Source organism: Maylandia zebra, linkage group LG23 (assembly GCF_041146795.1).
Source record: "Maylandia zebra isolate NMK-2024a linkage group LG23, Mzebra_GT3a, whole genome shotgun sequence".
NCBI classification, from domain to species: Eukaryota; Metazoa; Chordata; class Actinopteri; order Cichliformes; family Cichlidae; genus Maylandia; species Maylandia zebra.
Window position 1 is genome coordinate 24,075,278 of NC_135188.1, and position 15,991 is coordinate 24,091,268.

A 15,991-nucleotide genomic window follows, 5' to 3' on the forward strand; every position below is an offset into this window, starting at 1 on the left:
TGAGATCAACATAAGCTGCCTTTGTAAGTTGAGCCTATTGGTATCTGTATTAGTATAGCAATACTACTGCACAGCTCTCGTGTTCACTGGTCCATCTCCTCTGCCTCCTTCCCATTTCCCCCCATAGCCCCACTCGTCTAACCCCCGCCTCTCCTTTTTCTTCTCCATCTTCCCTCAGCAACAGCCACACCCCGGTGCTTCAGCTCCGCGCTCACATCCACTGCAGACAGAGAGCTGACCCCTTTGCATCAAATCACTCAAAGCCCTTTAGCAATGACCTGACATCAAACCTTTATACCTATATGTGCGTGTGTCAGTATTTACAGGAGCTGCGTTGTGTTTTCTTTATTTTTGTGTTTTTACACTACAAAGATGTTGCACAGATTCTACATCATCGCATACTGAAGCCACATAATCCTCCTTGCGCGCAGACTTCTGCATTTACGGTAGCTTCATTTGCAACGGGGAGGGGCCACAGGGCCCCATACCGCTCTCATTGTCACCACAGCTCTCTTCCTATCCAAGGGCATTAGTGCCGCTCAGCAGCCTGAACCTCCAGGTAAGACCCAAATCGCTTTGCTTCGTCATGTGCGGGGAAATTAGACTTTACGATGGCGCAAAGCAGCGCGGATGCGCAAATTTAAGATGTAGGATTGCGACACCGGCTGCTGGGAAAGTTTGACAAAAAGTCAGAGTCTGCACATCAATGTCGCTGTCCACTAATCCTCTGCTGCTGTGTGTGGTTATGGTGTTAATTATGGTTATGTGCGTGATTCTTAGAGAGAATGGGGGATATCTGCGAGTGTGGCGGATTGAAATGCGTGCCTTTTAAAGTCGCTTTTCAGTGGAGACTTGTATTTAAAATGCTGTTAGGCAGATGTGTTAACCTGGGTATTAATTTGCGGCATTTGTCACCGTCTCGCTGCGTCCCTGCGAGGCTCTCTGCGCTGCTGCATCCTGCGCCTTTTGTTCTGGTCCACGCCTGCATGGTGCTGAAACCGGCGCCGCTCGCAGCCATCCACTGCAGGAAAGGATCCCCCTATTTCTGCAGTGGATATTTAAAAGGAAAACTGTAAATATAAGTGCAATATAATTGTGGATTATTATAGTTATCCCCATCTCCCCCCCCCCCCCCCCCTTTTCGGGCTATTACCGATTTGTCAATGCGTTATGATGGGAGTAGCCCAGCGTCTACTTGGCATTATAGGCACCACCACCACCTCTCACCAGCAAAATGTAGTTTGAAGGAAGCCTTTTATGTGACTCAAATTAATAACAATGTCCTTGTTATGACAGCTGAAAGCCAAAACCATATTCTGGGATCTTCCCTGACGGACTCTAATATCGTTTTACAGCCTTAAATATATGTGCTCAGTCACAGATAGTGATCTGAAAATCTGCAGGCTAAAAGGGTCTGTTTCAGTTCTGCATCCTTTCAGCATCTCCCGAGCCTCAGTGCAGTGAGGAGAAGCAGGAACTCTGTAGAATTTTAAGTGTGAAAACAGTCTTTTATGGAAAGGAATTCAAGAGTTTGTGTGTTTGGACATTCCAGTTCCTGCCTCAGAAGATCCTGGCTGTAGACGAGATGTAGAGGGAAATCAGTGCCTTGGCATGTTGGGGATGTCCAAGCTTGGTAACCTGAGATCCCCCCAAAGTTCAGCTTAATGCATTGTGGTTGCTTGTTCAGTCAGATTCGATTTGATCACGAAAAGTGGAATTTGTTTTACCAGCAGTAATGAGCCAGAGGAACGTAGTAGAAATGGACTGATTGTTTTCACGAGAGTTTTTCCTAAAGCCCCGTGTAATTCAGGTTCACATTAATGGCAGATTCAGATAAACATGCAAAACATATTTGCCTGTTTGACACAGAATAGGTGTTTCTTGGCTCAGGCCGAATGAAGGTTGACAAAGTGCATTAGCACAGCAGGTGAGATGTGAATCAAGTTTCGCCTGCTTCTCCTGTAAGGACAAGCCTCTGTCAGACCAGATTGGGCTGAGTCTAATCACTGACAGAAATGACCTTAATCAGGGCACGACAGGTTGGGGTTTTGTGTGTGTGCTCACTCTTAACGTCTTTAAATTTCAGTTGTAGTGTGTGTGTGTGTGTGTGTGTGTGTGTGTGTGTGTGTGTAAGCCATATCTAGCCATTTCTTGCTCATATAACCACCAGGAAACCTGAGCCGCCTCCCTGCACCACTTTGGGTGACCTTAAGTAAATCTCCCATCGTTGATTCTGGTTAGGTCCTGGAACCACAGACCTGTCATCCACTCCACTGGAATTTAGACACATCGTCTTCGTTGGCCCTTCCTGATGACAAGCGATTGCATTAGAGTTGTGTCTGGAATCACGATCAGTCTCTGATATTGCTCATTATTCAAGAATTTATGTGCATTCTAGCTTGTTGGTGAAGTAGATTACTGCAGTACACCTCAGTGCCTCAGACACAGGTGTTTAAGGTCTCAGGACATATCTGTTGCTCCCGTCTGAGGCTCCTTTTGTTCCACAGGTGTCTAATGGGAGATGGCTGAGCTGTGCTTTAGTACGTGATTAAGTCTCAACTGTGAGAGGGACCTAATCTAATTCGCCTACGTCAGAAGAACCAAACGGCCCACTGACCTGCATATCAAGTGCACACACACTTGATATGCAGCTTCTTGACATACTCAAGTGATAGAAAAGATCATAGAAATGAGACAAAAATATTTAATTTATTCCCCATATCTGGGAATTTATTTTTTACAGCAAGTGGAAAAATGGTAATAATAATAATAGTATTGTATACTTTAATATAATGTAAATGATTATAGTAAAGTGTAAGTTCAGCCACATTTCCATGAAGTTTATAGTATTATTAAATCAAATCAAATTCAAATTCAAATTTTATTTGTCACGTACACAGTCATACACAGTACGATATGTAGTGAAATGCTTGGACAACTGCTCGTGACCTAAAGAAAACAAAAAAGGAAAAGGCTATGAATAAGATAGGAAATAAATATGAAAAATTAAAAAGGTTAAATTTAACTAGGAAGGAATAAAATATAAATTAAGGTTAAAAATGAAATAACTGTACAACACAAATTAGAATGAAGGGTAAATTTAACTGGGAAGAATAAGATAAAATATATAAATTAAAGTTGAAAATAAAATAACTGTACAACAAAATACACAATATAGAACTATATAAGAATGTATGAAGAAATATAAATAAATATATAGTCAAGTCAAGTTTATTTATAGAGCACATTTAAAAACAACCAAGGCTGACCAAAGTGCTGTACAGTAAATACAGATAAAAATACAATAGAACACAATTTCGTAAAACACCTCGCTGATCAAATAAAAAATAAATAAACAAATAAATTAAACCTTTCTAAAAGCCAATGAAAAGAGGTGAGTTTTAAGAGCAGTTTTAAAAGTTTCTAGGCTTTTGGAGAATCTGACGTGAGGAGGTAAACTGTTCCACAGTCTGGGTGCAGCCACAGCAAACGCCCTCTCTCCCTTTGTCTTTAATTTATACCTGGGAACATCTAAAAGCATCAGATCGGCTGACCTCAAAGATCTCCTGGGGCGATAAGTACTAAGGAGTTCTGACAGGTAAGAAGGTGCAGTGCCATTTAAAACACAATACACAATACCAGCAGCTGTACAAGTATTAACTGGAAATGAAGAATATAATGTCCAGTGATGTGCAATCCACATTATGTCTTCTGCAGTGCAAATATGCTTAAAGTGATTTAAGTGATGAAGTGAAAACAATGTCCAGAAAGTCCAGTGTGTGTGTAAGAACCATATGTGTGGGTCAGTACTGTGTGGTGGTGTGATTGAGAGACCGTATCGCCTGCGGGAAGAAGCTCCTCCTCAGTCTCTCTGTGTTGGTCTTCAGGGAGCGGAATCGCTTTCCCGACCTCAACAGAGAGAACAGTCTGTTGTTGGGATGGCTGAGGTCCTTCATGATCTTCCTGGCCTTGGTCCAGCACCGCCTGCTGTAGGGAGGGAGCTCGGAGCGGATGGTGCGCTCAGCTGACCGCACAACCCTCTGTAGAGCTTGTCTGTCCTGCATGGTGCTGTTCCCGAACCAGGTTAAGATTTTTCCCGTCAGGATGCTCTCTATGGTGCACGAGTAAAAGTTCCTGAGCACCTTGGAGGGCAGTTGGAAGTCTCTCAAGCGTCTGAGGTGGTAGAGACGCTGACGGGCCTTTTTCACCACGGTGTTGATGTGACAGGACCATGACAGGTCCTGCGTGATGTGAACTCCGAGGTATTTAAAGCTGTCCACTCTCTCCACTGGGCACTCGTTGATGACGGGGGTCTGGTAGTTCCTCTCCTGCTTAGTGCTGAAGTCCACTATCAGCTCCTTTGTCTTACTGACGTTTAGAAGGAGGTTGTTCCTCTGGCACCAGTTCTCCAGATTCCTAATCTCCTTCAGGTAGGCCGTCTCGTTGTTATCAGAGATCAGGCCCACCACGACGGTGTCGTCAGCAAACTTGATGATGGTGGTGGAGCTGGTAGTGGCCACACAGTCATATGTGTACAAAGAGTACAGCAGGGGGCTCAGAACACACCCCTGGGGGGCTCCAGTGCTGAGAGTGGTGGAGGCTGAGACATGTCCGCCCATCCTTACTGCCTGTGGTCTGCCAGTTAGGAAGTTGGAGATCCACTGACACATAGATGAGCTGAGTCCCAGATGCTCCAGCTTGGTGGTGAGTGTGGAGGGAATTATGGTGTTAAATGCAGAGCTGTAGTCTATGAAGAGCATTTTAACATAATTCCCCCTTCTAGTGTCCAAGTGAGTGAGTTATGTGTGGAGGAGATGAGAGATGGCATCGTCTGTGGAACGATTTGGACGGTAAGCGAACTGTAGTGGGTCCAGTGTGTCTGGTAGTGAAGAAATGATGAAGTCTCTGACCAGGCGTTCAAAGCACTTCATCACTACTGAGGTGAGGGCTACAGGGCGATAGTCATTGAGAGAAGCAGGGTGGGGTTTCTTCGGGACAGGAACAATGATGGACTCTTTGAAGCATGTGGGGATCACCGACTGAGATAAAGAGATGTTGAATATCTCAGTGAACACAGGAGCTAGCTGGTATGCGCAGTCTCTGAGGATACGACCTGGGATGCCGTCTGGTCCTGCTGCTTTCCTGGTGTTCACTCTTTTGAAGGCTCTCCTTACTTCATGCTCGGAGATGAAGAGAACGTTTCCGGTATTACTATTCATCATCACTGTGAACTCCATCTTTTTTCACTATACAAAGTCTTCCTGTCCAACGATACTTTGAATAGGCTGGGAGTCAATTGACTTTGCAACTTGTAGCCTTAAACTCCACATGATGATAGCTTCAGCTCTGCAGCCCTGTTGCTTCTTCTCTAGCATTAGCATCACGCATGTACTCAGTGCTGTCAACTGGCACAGCTGGCAAATATAAATTGTTTAAAAATCCAAAAGCAAGAAAAAAAGATTTGTAAAGTAGTAAAGTAATTAGTAATTAAGAATAATTGAGTAAGTGATTAAGGAAATGCTGAAAAAAGCAAGAAAAACACACGAAAGCTTCAACAGGCTGCCACTCAGCAGTGTGCCATGTTAATTAGGACCTACAAGTCTTTTGTTAGGCATGGATGAAGAGCATTGTGAACGTCATTCTTTTTTCAGTAATGAATGAACTTATCATTGACGTAGGCACTTGTCCACCAAGGCCGTTTCTAGTATCCCGCTCTTTAAAAGAAGATACAGCTGTCAGAGACACTTTGTATGCACAGGAAGCATGCTGTAACAACAGAGGACAGATGGATGTAGCGGGTACCTAGGCTGTGGGATAGGAGCAGAGGTGATCAGTCCTAGAAAAAGGCCTACAGCTTTTTGGATTCAACAATAATGCAGAATCTGCTGTCTAGTTGTAGTAGGAAGAGCTGGTAAAGTCTAAACTAGTGTGTGTTAATTGAGCTTAACCACACAGATTCTTCATCTTGTGACCTCCTTGTTACAAGATAGTCTCTCTAATCACTCATCCACCCTGTTCGCCCTTCTACCCGGAGCTCCAACCATGGCTGGCTCACCGCTAGTTTCCCAAACGAGCCCTGACAGCCAGTGTCATATTTCATTCCTCACGGACGTTGCCCCTCAACAGAGAGGACACTCATGCAGGGCATTCTTACAGTCAGGGGCTGCTCCCCCAGATATTGGCATCTCTAATATTTGCTGCCGCTCTACCCTCTGATCTTGTGTTAGCTAATCTGTGAGGAGGACATAAGGACTGGGTAAAGAAAACAGAAAAAAACATTCTTCAGAATTTTTGAAAGACGAAGTATACAACCTGCCTACCAGGCCTGATCCTTGGTCATCCACTGTAAAAATGTCTTTTTTTGAGCAGTTTCTGTAGACAACAATACATTCCAGGCAAAAACTTGTTGCATGTTCCCAAAAAGCCGTCAAGGGACGTTTATGTGTTTCTGTGTTAACAGGGTTATGACATTTAACCTGCTGTTTGTGGTTTTACACCCTTAATTGGCAAACAAAATTGCACACAACTGGCCTGCTGACATATTCTGGATGATGTTAGGTCAGCTATATGTAACCAGCTGAGTCCTGCCACTGTATTTTAGTAAAGTGCTAATATTTGGCTGGATTTTTATGGGTTTTGCAGTTTAAAAACAATATAATGTACTACTGTAATGAATTACATTTTTTATTGAAGCACAACAAAGAGCAAATGAGGAAAGTGATGCAAAACATTAATGAAGCTACATTGTACAACCCTTTAGATTAAACCTGGAGAATTCTACACGCAAATATTAGCCTTCAGATTGTAGTGGACTACAGTATTGCTGGAGAGATCGAAAAGCTGCTCGAGTCTTTGCTGGTTTCTTACATGTTTGAAGGTCTTGAAAAAGCATTGGCGGGATTTTGCCTTTCAATGTGAGGTTATTTTATGTCACTTCAAAACCAGAACTTATTTTAGGACTTAATGGTAGTCTGAACGATGCAGCTGGAGCAGCAGTGCTTACATGTGAGGCTGGTCTGATTTTTCGGACTGGGAACAAACCACTAATGAGCCTTAGCTTTTTACCGAATAGGCTGGGGACCTCTTGTTAGCCTAGCGTAGTAGCTAAGCTACTTAGTGCTGAGCCTTTATGATTTCCAGATGTGCAAGCTAAACAGCTCAATTGTTTTCTCCTCATCCTTTTGCAAACAGCCAACTGACTGCAGTTGGAGGCTAATACACTGAGTGAAGTGTGCTAGAGGACTGAATGAAGCTCATTGTTAGAGTATTGTTAGAACATACCAACTCTATTGGGTTTCTCGAGGTTTTTTGAACATGTTTTCTCTTTTGTGTTTTTTTTTCTTCTTTTTTAGTTCATCCATTAAGGGAAAAGATTGGATGGTAATGTAGTGGAAATAAAGTCCCCAAGGATTCGGGGTAAATTGCTTCTCTGGGTTTGAAGCTTCTTAAGTAAACCAGAACATCTCTTCACTGTGTTAGCGTGCACACGCTTGAGTGCGTCTGCTTGTCAGGGTCGTATTTTGGATGAATGGAAACCCCCTAGTTCATAGAAGCATCACACAGAGGAGCTCTGTGAAGCCAGTGTGAAACATAAAAACAGATGGAAGACATGATTACGGCGATAGCACATTTCGTTCCTTGTGAGTCTTGTTTTTAACTAGTCTGCTGGAACAAGGGGCAGCTGACTGCGTGTAGTGGACGTCCTGGCCAGCATCCAGGAAGGGGTTTTACTGTGACCGCTGCCGAATGTGTCTGAAGAGAGGCTTAAAAGCATATCTAACATCCTCTCTCTCACACATGCCACAGAGAGACGATGGAAAAATATGCAGGATGAAATCATCAGACTCTGCAAACCCACTTTGGCTTCACATAACTCAGTTTTACCCTAGAAGCAGGTATTTGAATTAATTAATTAATCAGCAATTTTAATAATTTGTTAATTGCTTTCACGCCAAATCAAAAGGACCCTCTGGTTCTTGTTCTTGAATATGAAGATTTGTTACTTTACTACATAATTTATGCCATTGGCAAGACAAAACAACTGGTTTTGTCTTTTTTATGTCTCATTTTAACGTCTTCTTTCACTGTTTTGACATTTTGGAGTACATAATTTAATGAATAATGCCTTACATGTCCGCCTCAGGATGCCTGGTAGCTACTTTGTAATTCTAATCACATTTTCCTTCTCTGTGTGTCAATTAATGCATTACAATAATACCTGAAAAGCTGATAATGCCAAAGAAATTGCACCATTATGGTCATTGGCTTTGTTAGATTTCCTATGTTTTCACATCTTTCATACATTTAAATGTCTGTGAAATGACAGCTCAACTCTAATGATTCAGAATAATAAGACACTCAAGTCAACCAAATATAATTTGACAAAACGTTTACTGGAACTGACGTTTTGTTTGTCGCTTGCAGCTGTTTGTAGGTGTCTCTAATCTCAGTTTATTGCATTCTTGGAATATCAGGTAGCAGCAGAAACCAAGAGTTTTGTTATTTTACACATTTAGCACAACATCATCAATGAATCATAACTGTTATTGTTATAATTCCCAACACAGAGACAGAATTCATAACAGGAATATTGTGCACATTTTTTAACGTTTCAGAAAAGTGAGGGGTCTTGAGTCGCAGTTTAGAGTTGCAGCTGTAATCGCAGCTGTAGCATTTTTAGTTAGTAAACATGTGATTGGTTTCCTCAGGTCAGAAATATTTTGGGGGGGTCTTTCACTATAGCTTATTTGGTTGAGCAGGTGAACCATATGCTGTAAGACCATTTCAGAAGTCCAGGTTTGGATCTGCCCAAGGCTTTTTGTTCTGTCTCTCCCTAACCTGCTCTCTCTCCAAGCTTTCTTAACCACTCCTTAGTGTCCTATCATAATAAAGGCTAAAAAGTGTTATGTACAGCAGCGGTCCCCAACCCCCGGGCCTCGGACCGGTGCCGGTCCGTGAGTCGTTTGGTACCGGGCTGCGAGAGTTGAGGCTCAGGTGTGAAATGTATGGTTTTCAGGGTTTTTATCAGTTTTCAGCGTTATTTTGTTATCGTTTTTATCGTTAACTCGGTTTTCCTGGGTCTTTTCACGTGTGTTATGAATAAATCTTCTTTGTTTTCGGTACCGGTACTAGTTTTATTTTGTTGTATTTATCCGCGATACCTTACAGGCCGGTCCGTGAAAATATTGTCGGGCATAAACCAGTCCGTGGCGCAATAACGGTTGGGGACCGCTGATGTACAGTTCATTGTTGTCCTGGAAGTCTTGTACTACCTTAAGTCTTTCCCCCATAATGGCATTTGACAATCTCTCCTGTACCCTTAATGGCAAGTTTTGAGACCTCAGTAAAAATTAAAAGACGGGGTTTGACAACCATTAGATTCGTTTCCAAGGTAACTCCATAGGGAGAGACCGGCCTCAATAACTTCCTAGTCATTTTGTCCTATAAGCAGCCCTGAAATATGACAGATATTGGTCAGATCAGAAAAGTTGTTCAAGGTTACATGACTCCTGGAAGGCTTTAAAGGGGTATAGAGTTAATGCAGCCTTAGTTGTGTTTATTTGTTCTCCCCACCAAAGACAGGAATAACCTATTAGGAGGTCATGTAGGGGATCACTTAGGAAATGTCTCCAATAGCAGTCATTTACATATATTGTTTTTCCAATTGTAGACAAAGTCAAAATCAGTAACAGATAATGAAAGCATTAGAGCCACAATGACTAAATAAAGTAAAAATTTTCTGATGTTTGTAGGCAAGAAATTGACTATATATGACATGACAGATCAATTAATAGTGAAGCTGTAGGCTCTAGTGCAACACTTAGGCTACGTTCACACCCCAGGCGAAAGCGCATCAAATCTGACTTTTTTGACCCTATGCGACCCATATCCGATCATGGTATGACAGTGTGAACGGCACAAATCCGATATTTTCAAATCCGATCTGGGTCACTTTCGTATGTGGTACTGAATCCGATACATATCCGATGTTTTAGAAAGCGACTGCTGTTTGAACGGTCATGTCGCATTAAATCTGTCTTTTACGTCACTGACACAAGACAGAAGCCAATTATCAGCTCCGGAGAAGCGCCCGATACGACATCGCGAACGCTTCCTGGCCATCGGTGAAACTGCTGGGAAGACAACGTTGGAGAAACGTTAACATTTTATTTGTACTGCATAATCTGCAGATTCTGACAGAAATCTGTAACTATCCTTTGAAGCACCGCTCCTCTCTAAAACAGCAATAAGGATCATTATTAGGTTATCTACATTATTATGTAAATAACAAAATAACTTAAAGAAAAAATTGGGAAACGTAAAGTTTGAAGTCTTTATATTAAGGGCCATCAGTCAAACAATATTGTTTGCTCTGGGTCTAAACAGAGCGCGTTGTGTGTGAAGTCTTCTTTTGCGCATGCGGGCCGCTTTGAGCGTTCACACTAGAGCGTGTTTGCTGTCGCATTTTAGTTGTAGTGTGAACAAGCAGACGAAAAAATCAGATTTGATCAAAAAATCGGAATTGAGCATTAAGACCTGCAGTGTGAACGTAGCCTTATTCACATGTATCCTCCAACCTGGACTCTCTCTATTGATTTGAATTGTTGACAGGGGCCTATTGCTCCACTGGGACCATCAAGGCCCTTCCCACTCACCAGGGCAACCCCTGCCATGGAAACCAGCCCCTCAAAGGAATGACCCTCTTTGAGTGTGTAGCCCCTCTGTGCGTCTCTGCCTCGACTTGTAAAAAAAAAAGATACAGACAGAAGCCTAGAAAAAAGCCTTTCTGTCCTTTTTATCACAGCATAATGTTCCCTTTCCTCGCTGTTCCTTTCTTTTCCTCCACACACCTTCAACTGGATCTGGGAATCCGCTGATTGGTCTACAAGCAGTACCATCAATAAAATTAAGAATATCTGCTTGTTTGTTTGTTTTTTTGTATTGTAATTCCTCATAATTCCAGCTAATCTTGAACTTTGAATGGCCCAGCTGCATTGAGTTGTCCCCAAGGTGCCGTCTACTGAAGGTGGGATGGGGAGACTTCACTACTTCGGGTCACCTCATTAAATCAAACAACATAAATCTCTACAGAAAAAGGAGACTTAAGCTTTATTTAGGAGCGTCAACAGATGTTTGCGAATGCCCCCCCCTCGCGGGAAGGAGACTGTTGTTTTCCACCACAATGAGCTGGGTGACTTTTTTTTTTCTTAAGGAGAGATTTGTATTCCTGGGTGCCATTGACTCAGTGTGCCTGCTGACAGTATCTGGTGATAAACGGGCAATAAACTGGAGAATCGGAGCCGCATGCTTTCACATGGCACGTCTGCAGTGCTTGAAACTTGTAGCTAAGAACATAGAAAAAGAAGAAGGCAGAAGGTTTTGGGGAAATTCAGCATTTGTACATGATGCAACTGGCTGCAAAGGTTTTCCATATTTCCAATCCTTTTATTTATTATTTGAGTCATACTTATATAGTTTGCCTTCTACATCATATATAGCCCCTGTTTTCTTGTAAAACTTACATTCACTGTGTTTTTTTAAGGTTTTATAGCAAATCCATTCAGGTTCTGGGTCTATTGGGAGCAGCAAACCTGTCTTCTGTGTTTTACCTCTGCATCTAAACTGCCTGCCATTTTTTCAGGCAGAGGCCTGAGAGGTAGTATTTTACTATGTTACTGAAGCTTAGGGGGGAAATCCCGCTGTGCATGGAGTCGGTATAGATTGCACAATGTTTTTAGACATATCTGCTTTTCTTCTACCATTTCTTTTTGTTTCTGTTGTGCCAAAATGACTTTCAGTAGGCTTACCTTGCCGTGAAGCTTAAACGCTTTATTACAAATAGAGCTCATTGATGATACCAGCATGTTTTCCCTCAGACCAAGTCCAAACAGCACAGGCGTGAACTTCAAAAGCAGCTTTACGTGGGATGTGTCCTGATGTTATCTCTTTTTTTACCATGTCTACGGCAGCTTTGAGCTCGATCGCCATCTCTGGCTTTGTTTTTGTATTGCGCATCCTTCTGATTCTGCACCCAGAAATTGTTATAGGAAGCCCGCAGTAAAAATATTTTGAGGAAGACAACGTAATTAGCTGCTTCTCTGTGTAAATCCACCAGCTTTCCATCGGTTCCTTTGTCTGCGCACCACGGGTCTCCAATTATTGATTTTGTCCTTCCAGAGCTCGTCTTTTTCTCAGCTCACCTATCCCCTGCGGGGATGCAGGAGGAGGAGGAGTAGCGGTGTGGGGGGGGGACCCCTGTGGATCTTCATGCCCACATTCAGATGCTAATCCTCCGCCATCTGCTTTCTACCATGATGATGCCTTACTGTCCAAGAGAAAAACCACAAGCTTGATGTGTCCTCAGGGGCTGCCAGGCTGATTGCCTCCCTTTCACCCTAATCTAGGCGCAGCATTATAAACCCCCCACCCCCCACCCCGTTTCTCCCCACATGGGGATCATCTATAGAGATCCCTGTGTGCAGATTCTGTGCAGGGCCATTGGACCCTAGGATAAAAGACCTCATTTTCTGCGTTACCCCTGGTAAGTTCAATCAAAGAGCCTTCCAGCCTGATGAGTTAATCACCACCGGTGCGCCATCGCGGCCCGCTTAGAGCTGCTGGTCTTTTAGCCGATCAAATGAAGCAGATGTGATTTACACGTAAGTTTAGAGCGCCTCAAGTTTAGCTCCCACTTGTTTGAGTGGGAACAGTTCTCCGGCTTGGTGCTGTGTGTGGGACTGTGCTTGGATTTTGCATCTCCAGGATGACATAATAGAGTGTATTTTGGCACTCGCAGCTGGAAGTTCCTCCTTGTGATTGTAGCCTGTGTTTAGAAGGCAATTCTGTGTTCAACATTATATGGCCATCTATTTTTGCATGAACCAACTCCCCATCCGGAACTAAGCCAAAACGCATTTGCTCAGAAGGCAGATAGTGAAACGACTTAGCCATGTTGTCCCACTGTAATGCACACTAACAATGGGTGGTGCAGTTCAATAAAAGCCGTTGAACCCCAGATAAAAATAAAAAATGTAAATAAGCGATGATTGAAAGCATTGCTGCCCTGATAACTGCTGTGATAAACGCCTCTGAAAGTACACACAGAGTACCCTGCCCCTCTCATGCCTCCCCCAGCCTGAGATCAGATGAAAACTGAACTAGCCAATACAAACAGGAAAGTAAACCCTTCAGATCGTTGACGCACAACGTCCTGGTTCCACCAGCCTTTATCTGTCGTATTCCCACCACAAATTCAGCACAGCTCTGTGCTTTTCAAACTGGGGGAGACGCGGAGTGCATTTTTACTTTATTTTAGCTCGTATGTTCTCAGGCCCAGCTATTTCCTGTGCTGGGTGGCATCCCATCAAAAGACATGTGAACCAGTTGTGCTGGGAACCACAAAGCTGGAGATACAAGACGCTTTAATCTGCATCCACATCTGTGTAATGAAAACACAACACCCGGTCTGGCTAATGCTGCCCTGCATCATTCTGTCTGCACGTGGCAGTGCTGATTGTGTGTGTGTGAATTCCAGCCACTGTGGGTGTGGGTATGCATATGTGTGTGTCTAGCTGTGCAAAGCCAAAGTGACACTCAGTCAGCTGCATTGGAGACGATGTCACTCTGCTGCAGAGCCGGTGATTGCGGCGCTCTGAATGCTGATGATGCACTGACACGAGTGCTCAGTGTCTCTTTCTGACAGATGGACTCACCTGCAGAAGATTGTATCATCACTTTTGTTGCAAATAAATAATAAATTAACTCAGCTGTTGCACAGCATTGTGTGCGACTCAGGAGTTCAAGCTTAGCGTGTGATTTCTGTCATGGTGTTACTGTTTCTTGTTGTTCTTATTCTTTATTTGGTACATACACTTAAATTGAAACTCATTTAGATCATTTTTAAACAAAAAATAGGAAATCACCATTTTGAATGAAAATATTTGATGATGAAATATTTTAAATATAACTATAGACTATTGGCTTAATAATTCTAGTCTTCAGTTGGGAGACCTATATGCATGTACAGATATCACCTATATGCATATTTAGGGGGGGTTCACACCTGTGACATTTAGTCAGTTTAAATTGTGTGCGGTTCAAGTCCAACCCAACACCTGGTGTAAGTTGCAAGTTTGAGCTAACGTATCCTTTGCATTCTGGGATCCAACAAGGCACCATAGATGTTCAAGGGTAAGCATGGGTTAGCAACTATCTGAGAAATCTAAATTCTCCATGTTCTCAAAATATTTATATAAAAGTATTTAATTGTGCTCCTTCCTCAAACATCTGGTCAGTAAACAGACAGAACATACTGTTTCGATTGGAGTTCGCTTGGATTTTACTGTGTGAAAAGAAACAAAACAGCAGGAAAGTCTACAAGTTTGCAAACTTGTCAACTGACTTCAACCGAAGTAAACGAACAATAGGTGTGGTAAATAAATTGTATTGTTACTGTAGTTTGTGTTCAGTTGTGTTTAAAACAGAAGCATCGTTGACAACTGGTAAATCTTTACCTCGCAGTTGTTTTCATGATATTTTCATTTCTTTTTTGTTATCGGATTTCTTGGGAATGACTCAGGCCTTTTCATTATGACCTTGGCTATAAGCGAGAATTCAAAAGTACTGGGTTAATAGGATCAGCTTCCTTCAAAAAGATAAAGCACCATCATTTTAACACCATCTGTAAGTTCATAGAGTACCAAGCTTTTATTTCCCAACACATCACCTCTCTGTCAATAAGAGCACCACCGCCGTCCTTGGGTCTTCCTTATTCATTTGACTTTGTTCCCCAATGGAGCCGTAGCCATAGTGACTCATCTCAGTGTCATGGAAACAAAGTACTATCTTTGCAGTAATAACGGCAGCCTCCTGAACCCCACACAAACACGGAGCCCACACAGCGTCCCCAGCTGTGCACTAGAATAATGTCTAGATTAAACTGTGGAGCCTTTGCTTGAATCAAATTTAGTACCATAACCTATTGTCTGATCAATGTAAGAGACCGGTCAACTCAATTTTCAGTATTTTTGAAGGGTCATTCAGAACTCTTGATTGAGTCTTGGATTTGACTTCAGATGTAACCCTGACAGATACACCCTCACTGGGCATGAACTAGACCACTTTTCACGTTCTGTTATTCGACACTTTCGCAAATCAGAGTCTACAGAGACCGCAGAAGTAATCAGAGAGACATATCCTGAGCCACGGCCGGCTCCAAGCATGCAAATGTCAAGTAAAGTTAATGGTGAATGACCTCAGCCTTGAGCCCCTTAAGTGCAGGAAGTCATTATTGGCTTCCCACCCTGCTGGTGTATTATACCTGTGCTCTTTTATCTTAATAACTCTATCTTCAGTATTCACTCCATCCTATTTTGTTAATGGAAACTCATAACTGATTCCCATTCAACAACATCCCCACCCCCCAACTCATCTGGCTGCTTCTCCAGCCTCAAGGGGCTGAACATGTTACCACCTCCCCCTGCTTCTCCTCTCACTCTAACCACAATATTGCTTGTATCACTTACACTAATAGTGTGCACTTAGAGGACCTCAAGGTGAAAGGCTTTGCTGCGATGCTTCCCGATGACAGGAAATGCGCACGGGGAGCACAAATTTGACTACTCATGTTTGCTATTAAAATGCAGTTTTAAAGAGAACCCGTTTGAGTTGGTTGTCATCCAGTCCATGTCAACATCGATGCCGTTGATGTTGACAGAGTGGAAGTGCCTGCAGTGTAAGGTTAAGCTCCCTGGCTGCTTTTACTTTACATGCTGCACAGTTTCAGGTGTACTACATCAATCAATCACAATATTAAAACCAGGTGAAGGCTTGCTCGTGTTTTCAGTTTCACCGCAACTGTGACTGTCGCCGAGTCCTGAGCACAGAGTGGAAGTGAAGCATAGGAAAGCTCACTGCTATGAGTTAGACATCAATGTTATGCACTTTGTTGCTGTCGATAAAACGTGCCAACATTGATGAAATGATTCGATAA

The 15,991-nt window shown here is 42.8% G+C and overlaps 1 protein-coding gene across 3 annotated transcripts in view; it reads left to right on the forward strand.

Annotated features, from left to right (window-relative positions):
• The first annotated feature begins 432 nt into the window (after positions 1 to 432).
• Positions 433 to 15,991, forward strand: part of LOC101469680 (uncharacterized) — a 76,703-nt gene continuing 61,144 nt past the window's right edge. For 2 of the 3 annotated variants that reach the window (XM_024798674.2, XM_076880220.1), the window contains exon 1: positions 451 to 559. The gene's annotated coding sequence lies outside the window, so the exon portion shown is untranslated. Of the gene's footprint in view, positions 560 to 15,991 lie in introns of all 3 variants that reach the window. The other variant, XM_024798675.2, reaches the window with a different exon arrangement.